This window comes from Manis javanica, chromosome 11, assembly GCF_040802235.1.
Source record: "Manis javanica isolate MJ-LG chromosome 11, MJ_LKY, whole genome shotgun sequence".
In the NCBI taxonomy this organism is placed as follows: domain Eukaryota; kingdom Metazoa; phylum Chordata; class Mammalia; order Pholidota; family Manidae; genus Manis; species Manis javanica.
In genome coordinates, this window is record NC_133166.1 from 82347428 (window position 1) to 82359517 (window position 12090).

Consider the following 12090-nt stretch of genomic DNA (forward strand, 5'->3'; position numbering starts at 1 on the left):
CATGAGCATGTTTATGACTTTTATTTTGAAATCTCTTTCAGGAAGATTTGTTAATTCAGTCTCACTTGGTTCTTTCTCTGGTTTGAGATTTTCCTTTGAACCAGGTTCCTTTGATGTTTCATAGCTATATGTGGCACCCTCTAGTGCCCAGAAGCTCTACTCTCTGGAGCTGCTCAGCCCCTGGAGCGATGTTGGGGAGGGGTGCTGGTGCCTAGGGTGAGGAAAGAGCTGTTTCCTATTTCCCAGCTGTTATGCCTGTCTCCACTGTCAGAACCAGTGGGCTGAACACAGGTGTAAGGCTCTATGCTTTGTATTTGTAGCTGCTATAAGAGGGTCTTCCCTCTGGCTGGCCCAATACTAGGGCAGGGGCTGCTGGTTTGCGAGTCAGGTGCAGGCTAGCTGGGAGGAAGACACAGCAGGCTGTGTATCATGGTGGGGGCCTTGGAGCTGCACAGCCAGCCAGGGGAATGGAGCCCCTGAAGATTGTTTAAGCTATCCCAACCTGCTGGGCAGAGTGCACTCAGACAATTTTGTCTACCTATCCTTTCTCCTGAGTAGTAAGCTCTGTGCAATCCTTGCCCCTTTAACAGCCCTCTCGCTGTTAAGAAGTCTCTCAGATTGCCCACCCAGCTCAGCCGGATATGAATTCCTGTTTTTTACAAGCAGCTGGAATCTCTATCTCTCCAGGTTTTCCATTTGTCTTAGCTTTCCAACCCCGTTAATCACCAGAGCACCATGCAATGCAGGTTCATGCTCCCAAAGCAGATCTCCAGGGCTGGGTGTTCAGCAGTCCCAGGCCTCCACTCCCTCCCCGCTCTGTTTCTCTTCTTCCCACCAGTCAGCTGGGGTGGGGGAAGGGCTTGGTTCCCTCCGGGTCACAGCTTTGGTACGTTACCCTGTTCCGTGAGATCTGCTCTTTTCTCCAGGTGTATGCAGTCTGGCACAGCCTCTTTCCTGTTGCTCTTTCAGGATTAATTGTATTAATTATATTTTCATATTATATGTGGCTTTAGGAAGAGGTCTCTGTCTCACCTCTCACATCACCATCTTTAATCCAATCCTTGGGTCATTTCTTCTAAAGTTAAACTTACATGCACCATATAACCCAATCATTCCACACCTAAATAACTACCCAAGAAAAAATGAAAACATCTCCACTCAAAAATCTGTGTATGTATATATATATATATGTTATTCATAGCAGTTTTAATCATAGTAGCCAAAAGCTGAAAACAACCCAAATATTCATCAAGAAATAAAAGGATTAGCAAGTTTTGATCTGTCCACCCCATGGGATACTAATCTGTAATAAAATGGAAGTAAGTATTGTTATATACAACAACATGGATTACTCAAAAACAGTCTGTTGAACAAAAGAAACAGAGGTAGAAAATACATTCTATTTGTTTAATTTATACATTTGTATGAAATTCAACAAAAGGCAAAACTAGTCTGTAGTGACAATAGATTAATGGGATAGGGAACAACTGCAAAGGGAATGATGGGAAAAAGTCCACATTTTAATTGTGGTGGTGGTTAAATAGGTATTACATTCACCAAAATTCATCAAACTGTCCCCTTAAAATTGTGCACTTTAATGTACATAAATTAAATCTCAGAAAGTTGATTTAAAATACTATAGACTAAATTTGTAGAATATAATAAAGCAACACTCAGAGGAAATGGGAAAGATGAGATGTTAAAATTAATGATATAAGCCTCCCACTTACTAAGTTAGGAAAAAAACAAGAAGATTAAACATGTATACAAACACACACACACACACACACACACACACACACACACACACACTCAAAGAAAGTAGAAAGAACAGATAACAGTAAGAGCAAAATGGACTGAACTAGAAAAGAAAGAAACAAAAAAGAGTCGGTGAAGCCAAAAGGTTGTTCTTTGGAAAGAAATAACAGAAATAGACAAACTTCTAACTGTGCTGTTCAATCCCATTACTAATAGTCACATGAGGCTATTTAAATTTAAATATAGATTAATTAAAACTAAATGCAATTAATGTAGTTCCTCAATCATATGAGCTATACTTCTAGGGTTCAGTAGCCACATCTGGCTAGTGGCTACCTCATTGCACAGAGCAGAATAGAGCATTTTCCTCATCTAAGGAAGTTTTCTTGGACCGTGCCACTTCAACAAGTCTGAGCATAAAAAAGAACAGGGCACATTCAAGGCCCCTGCCGTCAAGAAATATTTGGTTTTATGGGAGGAAAAAACAAATTACACAAGCAATTGCAATGTAATAGAACTATAATACACTCGTATGATATGGGGAAGTAAAAGGTAGTATGGAACCACATGAGAGGAACATCAAGCCCACATTTGCATCATCTTTGAGAGCTTCTCACATGAAGGTATTTTTAAGGAAAGTACAAGTTAGCCAGAAAAGAAGTTAAGAAGATAATGTGCTTGGCTAGAAGCCTTGATGTCTTGGAGACAGAAGGCAGTGGTATCAAGCATATCTACATATCACAACCTGGACGTCTCAGCACCTAAATTTAGACTCTAATCAACGAATATCAATTAAAATCCTGCTACATGGAAGACATCTGTTCTAAACACTGGAGTCAGAGAGAAAAAGGAAGAGCCATGGTTTCAAAGAAATTGCAATATTTTGGGGAAATGCTAAAGACATAAAATGATGCAAGGGTTGCACAGTAAACTAAAGCAGCTCTAAAAGCCACCAAGCCACACACAGATGATCGTTTATTCTAAGTTATGTAAGATGTGGTGGCTTGTTTAACTGGCAGGAGAGAAGGCTGGAAGTGGGTATCAGTGGAGTTAGGGAAATAGAAGAAGGAAAGAACAGAGGCTGGGAAAGCCTCTTGACAGCATGGATACACAGCTAAGCATACCTCCTCACCATGTGAATGGAAACGGAGGAGCAGGAAGAAAAAGGCATGTTATCAGCAGCATGCTGTTTCCTCCTGATCCGCTTTCCCCATGCCAGCCATGCTTCCTCATGGAGAAGACTATGCTTGACAGGTTCTAGGCACAGCAAGGAAGATGGTGTGGATGGATAGAACTGATGGAGAGACAAAATCCTGGTAAGAATCCAGAATCCACTCACCCTCCGCACTGCCTCTCAACAGGCTGCAGAACCGTGGGAAGACAGCACCCAGAAGAGTAGATTTTACCACTTCTCTTACTTCTCAAGAAACTGGAAGAGGACCCATATTTTCCAAAGGTCAGTTAATTAGTGAACAAATATATAGTATACACTCTTCTGTGTTCTAGACTCTGGAGATACAAGGGTGAACAAGAGATTTTTTTTTATACTACATGATAGAGTAGAAAAAGAAAGATAGAAAAGAGAAAGATACAGAAAATACAGGGAAGGCACATGGTGCCATTAAAGTGCATAAGAAGGGTATCCAGTCTACCCTTGGGCAATCAAGAAAGGCTTCCATAAGAAATATGCTTCCATTATATCCATATACCATCGAATGATACACAATACCTTGTTTCCTTCAATAAAACCAGAAGTAAGGAGGGAATTATCTGGCTGCACAGAAAAAGAGCATTGGTGTGAAGGCCAGCTCTGTCACAGCCCAAGTCAAGTCAGGTTTCCCAGGCATTGGTGTGGCCCCCTTCTAGAGGACCTTATGGATAAAAACAAACATGTTCTAGTAAGAACCCAGGCAAGGCTGGGGTTGAGTGCCAGATTCATCTGACCCCTAAATCTTGAAATTCCAGGAAGCACAAAGCAAGCCTCACCCAAATCTGCCCCTGCTGCTTGGTTGAAATTATCCTGGCCAGTCACCAGCTCCCGGGGATGGAGGCCAAGACAGAAAGAGCATAGAAACCCAGGAGCAAGGCATTGGAGTTGGCCGGGCTCATCCACATCTGACCCAAGCAAGGAGGGAATATGAAATATGCAGAGCAAACCAAGCTGGCTTCTTAGCCAAAAAGGAGGGAGGGAGATGGATGCATGGGTGGTAGTTAGAGGGAGAAGAGCAGAATGTGCAACATGAACCTCTGGGGTGGAAGGGAAAACTAGCCTCTGTGGGAAACCAGTTGGGGAGTGCCTCTAGTGAGAAATAAGCCAACTACACCTCCCTCGAGTTGACCATGTGATATTTTTCTCCAGTTGTCCACCAAAGCCAAGGTTGTGCCATTGGGTTGCAAAAGCTTAAAATTCAAAGGAAACATTTCCACTGTGGTGGGTAGAGTCTAGGACTGTCCATGATAATTCTACCTTGACCTGAAGGATAATCACTTATTCCAGGACAGGGACTAAGAGAGGGCGGTCAGAGGGAAAGAGTGAAAATGAGACCAAAGCAGCCACCACCACAACAGAAAGAGAGACTTAGAAAAGAACACCCACTTGCTTTCAGGTGAACGGGTTGAGTCAAGTCGTGTTGAGGGGACAGGTCCCGTATTGTAGCCCAGAACCCCAGACCTAAACACATACAGTGGTTTTCCTGCCCTCCCTCCCCCAATAATGAGTGCTGCAAACTCTACCTGGTAGGGAAGGGGTGGGAAGCACATATAAAGTACATGAAGACTTATTTAATGGATACAGTTCAGTTGAGTGATTTCTCTGTCTCTTTTGTGGTTCGCTCTGTTTTGTTTTGAACTTAGAACTTAGATCCATTTAGTCAGCTCAAGCTGCAATGGCGAAGTAGAAAGAGATAGCTTGGAGCACTTCAGGAAAATTCCACCTTTCTTCCTTTTGCAGTCTCCTCCCCACTCCTCTTTGTTTGAACTGTCCACACTACCTCTAAGCCTGAGACTCTCCATGCTGACTGAGGGCTCCCACAGCTCGGTCAGGCCCTTCTTCACCAGCAGTTTATGAAGGGCTTTGACAAGCACCCTTTTGTTATCTTGTGCTACAGCCTGTAAGAGAGACAGCCAAAATACCTCGTTTGCCATTTGACAGATAAGAAAACTGAAAACAAAGGAGTAAAATGACTTGTCTTTTGTAAGTGGCAGAGTTCTAATAAGAATCCAAATCTTTTCATTCAGGACTCAGAGTTTCTTCAAGCAGACCCCACTGGATACATGAATTTTATGTCCAATAAAATCCATGCCACAACCGAGTAGCTATCAAACTAGTTCCTAAAAATGATGCTTCTGAACTAACAATGAGAAGTGATACATACCCAGCTGGTTAAAATATTCCACTTACATATGTGAAATCAAGCACACCAGTCACTTGGAGAAATGGCTGGATGGTAATGTCACTTATTTTGTAATATTTTTGGGTCCCGTAGTGCATGCTGTCGTATGCCTCGCAGAGCCGCTGAAGCACACTCCTTACTTCCCCTAGCTTTGGGGAGTACTGGCAGCAGCTGACAGCTCTCAGCTGCATCTCTCCCTGGCAACTGCCCTCAGCCTGTGAGGCTGCCTTGCGTGAGGTCAGGCCTCACTCAGAGAACCAACCTGCATCCAATGACCAGCCCCAGCTTCCTTGTGTCAAGGTGGGAGAATTCTGAAGAGGTCAATCCAGCTTTAAAGTCACCCCACATGTATCTCGGGTCTTATGAGGCCTTTGTGGTGATTGTTTTGTATGGCAGCTCTTCCCTCTGCCCAGTCCTACTGTCTCCATTCCCCGTAAGTGTTGCTCATGGGAATCCCCCTGTATACAAATCACTGTCTCACCTAATGTTTTCCAGTGGAATCCTATCTCAGGCAAGCAGAGGGAGACTGGTGCTGTGAGCTGCCTTTAAAGGTCTTGGCCTAGTGAAGGAGGCAGGGAAGCAAAGGAGTAATAATAGTGTAGGGTGGTAAATCTACGATGGAGCAGTATATGCTGGGAAGCGCTGGGAAGGGGAGGTGCAAATGCTAATCACAGAAAACAATACATCGCCTGATATTCTTTAGCAATAGAATGTAGAGGTCTTTGCTCTCATCTCATTATGCTGATTTTGATGGCCTAGAAGACGATGGCAATCTATTTGGGAAAGGACTGTCCTACAGGTATGCAGAGAAAATGCTGAAGGAGTAGCTTAGCAAGATCAAGGCTTGACATTTGTGTGATTTCAGGGTGCTGAGGATATTTTCTGCCTATTTCCTTGAAATAATTTTCTACTAGTTTAGGACAGCCTAACTTCTAAATGTCACATTTTATCAAAAGATTCACAAACAGGTAACTCGTAAGTGCCTTGTGTACAGACTATTTGATTTTTGAGCCTACAATTAAGACTTTTTCTGGGATGCTGCATAACAATGATTTTTTTTTAAATCATCTAAATTTGTAAACATGAATGCAGAGTTCATCTGTTTCTCAGACTATGATGATTAGATCCCATATATCTCCAAAGTGTATGTGTGGAAGGGGGAGTAGAGTTTCAGGGCTGAGGGGCTCTTCCACTTCAAGGACTAAGTGATATTTAAACCCATCCTCAAATAGCCTCAAACTGATAAGATTACTTTTACGATTGTCAGTCTCAACCTCTGGAAGGCATGTTTCATTAATTTGTTTTACGAGCTCAGTAAATCCCTAGGCTCTATTGGTTGCTTGATGGTTGCTCATTATAATCCCCTACCTACCTCCTCCAAAATAGATATGATTGGACAGTTAGATGATAGATGATTAGACAGATAGATAGACAGATGATATAGATAGATATAGATAGATAGATAGATAGATAGATAGATAGATAGATAGATAGATAGATGATAGAGATAGATAGATAGATAGATAGATAGATAGATAGATAGATAGATAGATAGATAGATAGATAGATAGATAGATAGATAGATAGATAGATGATAGATAATAGATAGACAGATAGATCAGACACATAGGAGCTGAAGTTGGTCTTTAGAGCCCCTGGGGAAGACCAAGCAGTCCCAGAGTCCTTTATCTTTCAGCCCACCCATATTGGGGGTTTCTCCAGCCAGGAACTTCCTATGAGGAAGAGAAGAAAAGAAGATCAGAGGCAGAAATCCTCAGTCATTCAGAAAAGACTTGAAAGACAGAATCTGCACTGCCATTAAGATTGCAATAATCAGCACTTAGAGAAACTCAAAGGTCCCTGGGCGTATTGTTGTCATGGAGGGATTTTCTTAGGGTAGGGATTTTCCCAAGTCTCTGTCAAGTTTCCCTCTTTGTAGTTGCTGAGAGTCAACTGCCTCACTGCCCAAAAGAACTGGATTCTGTTGATCATTGGATGTGTGATGCTACATGCATTAACTGAAATATAAGTAACTGGATCTTTTTTCTACCCTTTACTTTTGGGTGGACAGACATTTGCGCCTCCCCCAAAATAAATAAAATCAACATCATTTCCACTATCCTGGGTTGAGTAAATACTCAGTCCAAACTGCTGTAATTTCTGTGAATCAATCTTTAAATTATTTTGACTATGAATTGATCCTATTTGAGGAGTATCGGCCTGACTACTAGATTAGCATATCTGGTATTAGATTAGAATACCTGACTACGAATCCCACCCAGGTCTACCATTTACAGTAGATGTGGCCTTGAGCAAGTCACTTAGACCCCTGAGCCTCAAGTGCTCTGTCACTGAGGTGGGGGTCCTAATGTCATGTCACTGTAGTTCTTATGAAGTGGGAATGAACTGTTTGCAAAACTGGTGATTTTCATGGTTAGCAAATGACAGCCATTCTTGTTACTATAGTTTTACTCACTCCAAACGCTCACTACAAAAATCCATAGTAATTAAAAAAAAAAAGGTTCATTTATTTCTTAATGCCTTAGTCTTTTTATACATAAAACAATGCTATTGGACTAGTTGGGTTCTATAGTTGCTTCAACTCAGAATTTCTATGATTCAATGATAACTAGCACATGAATGAAGCAGATGAAGTATTATTTTTATATAGAACGTTTAACAAATATGTTTCATAAAAAACTATGTGAATCAGAATACCACATTTCACAGCATTTGACTAATTAAAATGTGACTAAGTGTTGTTCTTAAAGTGTTTGAAATGAAAAGGAACAAGAAAATAAAAAATAAATAAATATAAAATGTCATTCCCTTTACCACAATTTTCATGATAGCCCTTACCTGGAAAAAAAAATCAGAAATAATGAAATTCATTCTTTAGGTTGTAGTGAGGATTCAACTTTTAAAGAAATGTACATTATGAAGTGTATACCTACACTTTTACCTACTTGTGACCACTTTCTACTTACTGTTCTCCAGCCATTTTTTTCCACTTCATGTGACAGACCATGTTCCAGGTCAATAAGAGAGATCTACCTTTTTCTTTTCAATAGCTGCATAGCGATACACCATAATTATTATTTTCTTCTTCTTTGTTTAGAAACTTAACTTGTAATCTTTTTGGAAGGAAGATATACCACTCTACCAACTTGTTTTCATTCTCCTGTCCAGTTTCAACCACACACAAAGTTTTAGTTGTTCCTGCCATATAGGTGTGAAAACAGTCATTTCTTTCTTTCCCAGAAGCTTTGGTCCCTTGGTCCACTAATTCTGTGTATATGAGAATTATTGTATTCATTTCTAGAGCAAAAAATTCTCCAGGTTATGGTGTCTTCTGCTTTATACAGAACTTGTAAAAAATAAAAATTTTATTGCATGAGATTCAAAATCAATATCCCTTGGCCAGAGAAGTGAGTACAATCTCCCATCATGGCAGGACTTAGAGTTCTTATAAACCAAGTAAAGGAGTTTGAATTTTCTCTTGAAGGCAACAGGAGTTGGTGGGGCATGGGTGCACTGTTTCACCAGAGGGTGGCATGGTCAGAAAAATGATATAAAAGATCTCACTGGTTCATCATGACAGAAGTCCAGGGACAAGAAGACCCGGTTGCTAATGAACAAAGAAATGCTTATTAAGGAGTTAAGCATTATACCTTATTAATACTTTACCTTTACTTTACTTTTTAAGGCATCACATACTTTCTTAAGGTATTAAGTGCAAAATTCTTAAGGTATTTTGGGGGCAAACTGACTCTGGGCCTTGATATACTCACTGCTGACAGAAGTATTTACAAATTACAGTTTGTATTTACAAACTCCGACCTTTCCTTCTGCCATGTTCCCTGCCCTCAATAAATTGCCAAAGAAATCACTTGCCACTTCCAAGATGGCATAACGACACAGCTGCTGACTGGAGGACTCTCGCTCTAAAGGGCCACCTGAGTGTCCTCAAGACACCAATGCCAGCTTCCTCCAGAGCAAGCAACCCAACAGAGATGGCAGGGAGGAAGCCTTGTGCCTTACAACCTAGACTCAGAAGTCACACAGTGTCATGTCCACCATATGCATCTCATTAGAAGTCACTTAGTCCACCCCACACTCTAGGGGAGTGGAATCAAGTGCCATCTCTTGAAGAGAGGAAGGTCAAAAAATTTTGGGTATGTTTTAAAGTCACCACAGGAATCTAGTTTCAAATCCAGATTGATGCACAAGAGAGTCATAAGTGGAGGGGACTATGAGACATAATTCTCCAGGAATTCACAAAAGCAAAGGGAGTGGAGGCTTTCACAGACCATAGAGTCAGGAGGATTCAATTTAGTTTATGTAAACAACTGAGAAGCAGGGAGGCCAGATGATATTTTAGTAATATTAACCTTCATGTTATCAGATATAATAATGAAACCATGAGATCTCTTTCCAGTTAGTCTTCATAAATTATTAGAACATCCCAGGTGTTTCATTATTTCAATGATCCCAACTTCTAATTCAAACCAAGAAAATATGACACCTACATCGGCACTGAGGGGGTGTGTTCTGCTCTTTCTGGGCAGGATTAAACATAAATATTTAAGTTGGAGAAGGTGAACCTTAAAACAGCCTTTGAGCACCTGGATCCCCTTTCTGTTCAGTCTTTTGTAAAAAGGCAGGTTTAGCTCCTGTGTGTTTGTTTGCTTGAAACTAGACAGAAATTACATTGTTTAACCAGTTTATTGAACCAACTGGACACTAGGGTATAGGCAGGAATTACTTTATATCATCACTGCCCCCTTTTAGCCCTCCCTAATTAATTCATGTGCCCTCCCTTCAATGAAATCTCAGGCAGATCTTATAGCTTTTGCAGTCCCTCTAGATAATAAAATATTACTATAGTTCATCTATTCTAAGATAAACATACCTTCCCATTTTAACATCTCACCTCTGAATCTCAGTGTCATCTTATAATTAGAAGGGATTTTTTTTTCCTTTCTAAGTGGAATATAAAACAATGGAGCATCTTATACTCAATAGTATTTTAGACTCAATGAAATTTAGTGATCTCCTTTTCCAGGTATTAAAAAATCTAGTCAAGAATTAGGAATAACTCTGTTCTCATCAAACGTAAAACTTCTCCCGTCTCCGAGCTCTGGCCTACTTGAGGCTGGAAGCCTACCGTGAAGATGTGGGTGGTGAGATTCACCGCTCGCTCCTCCGCCTTCTCCTTCACTCCCTAGCTGTTGCTGTGGGATCTTTTCAGGAACTGGAGTGAGGTGAGTAAAAAGCAGCAAGGGTAAATAGAAGTATGATTTCATAGCAGTTGTTCTGGGGTAGGTACCTTCTCTCTCAGGGATGTTCTAAATGTCAGTTCGTTCTTTCTTGGAGTGGTTTTGTGGCTTTTTCAGAGACAACTTCCATCACTGGGGATCTTAGGCCTACGGTTCTTTGACGTACACTACGCCTCCTCCAGCTGGCCACTTCACTTCCCCTCTAGCCACAGGTTTCTTGTGGCCACCCCTCTACTGGGCCCAGTCCTCTGTGTGGAGTCCCATTCAAAACAACCCAACGCAATTCCCTCCTGTGGGGCCTCATGGGTTCATGGGAAATTCAAGCATCCTTTGTCACACCGAAGGCTAGCAGTTGGGGTGGATTCCAACAGAGCCCCTTTCCCTCACTCCGTGCCAAGTACGTGGTACACAGGCCACTGACTCTGTTAGACTTTGCAAGGTGAGTCAGATGCCAGTCCCTGCATCAGGGAACATGTGAGAAAACTCTTCAATGATTCTCTCAAAGTAGCGCCACTGAGGCTGAGACACTATCCTACGAGTTACCTCTTGGAAGGTCAGCCCAAGCAACCTCACTCTGTTTCATGTTTCATTGTCAACATTGAGACAAATACACTCACACATAAAATGCTATTTAAAAGGTTTTAGTTACAAAACCAATTTATTTTCTACCTTTCCCCCCCAAATGCTAAGAAACTGCTCAAAATGAAAAATATATATAACAGTAAGGTGAGATACAGTGCCTATCTACTTTATGCCAGGTCCTTTAAGTTATATGCTATTGATGTATTGAGGACAAAATGTCACTGATGTAGTATGCCAGCCAAGAATGCATAACCTAAATCTAATCATGAGGAAATAGCAGACAAAGACCCAGAATATGGACATCAGATCAAATTATCAGCTTTCCTACTGACAGAGATAATTTGGGGAGTACAGAAGCCAAATGCTAATACTTCCTAACACTTCACTCCCAAATTAATCAGACTTCCCACCAGTCCCTTCCCCCAGTTACATGCATAAACTTCGGGCCTCTTTTAATTCAAGAGACAATGTCTCTGCCTAAGCTTGTCATATGGAGAAAAGGAACCCAGAGCACTGGCTCTGGAGTAGGCAGATCTAAAAGTGAAAAGAAGCCAGAAAAGTCTGCAATACACACACTCTCAGGGCCCTCAGCTAGACCAGTGGCAGCTCTGTAGATGGCAGTGCCTCCAAGGGGGACCCAGACCCTCAGACACAGGCCTGGGGAAGCTCTGCGACATCTCTGTTGGAATTAACCTTTTCCTCCCAGGACCCTAGCTCTCTTCCTCGGCACAGCTAAGTTTCGGCCCCCACTCCTCGGCAGCGCAGATGGGCAGCCCTGTGCAACTGGAAGCCTTGCGTGAATAATTCTCTCAATCTCACTGAATGTCTGAGTAGGGTAGAATGTAAGCTGGAAATTCCCTTCTTTTTCTCTAGGTATGTCTTACACACACTTTTATAGAGTCCAACCTCATCCCCTTATTCTGAACTGCCTAGTCATTCAGGTTTAGGTGAGTCTGTTCTATGTAAATAATAATATTTGGGTTTTATACTGGGGCCAGCCTAGGAATCTTGGTCTTACAACAGGGACATTTGGAGCAGTCATAATGATTACTGTAAGTGATCTGTCTGATATGACTACA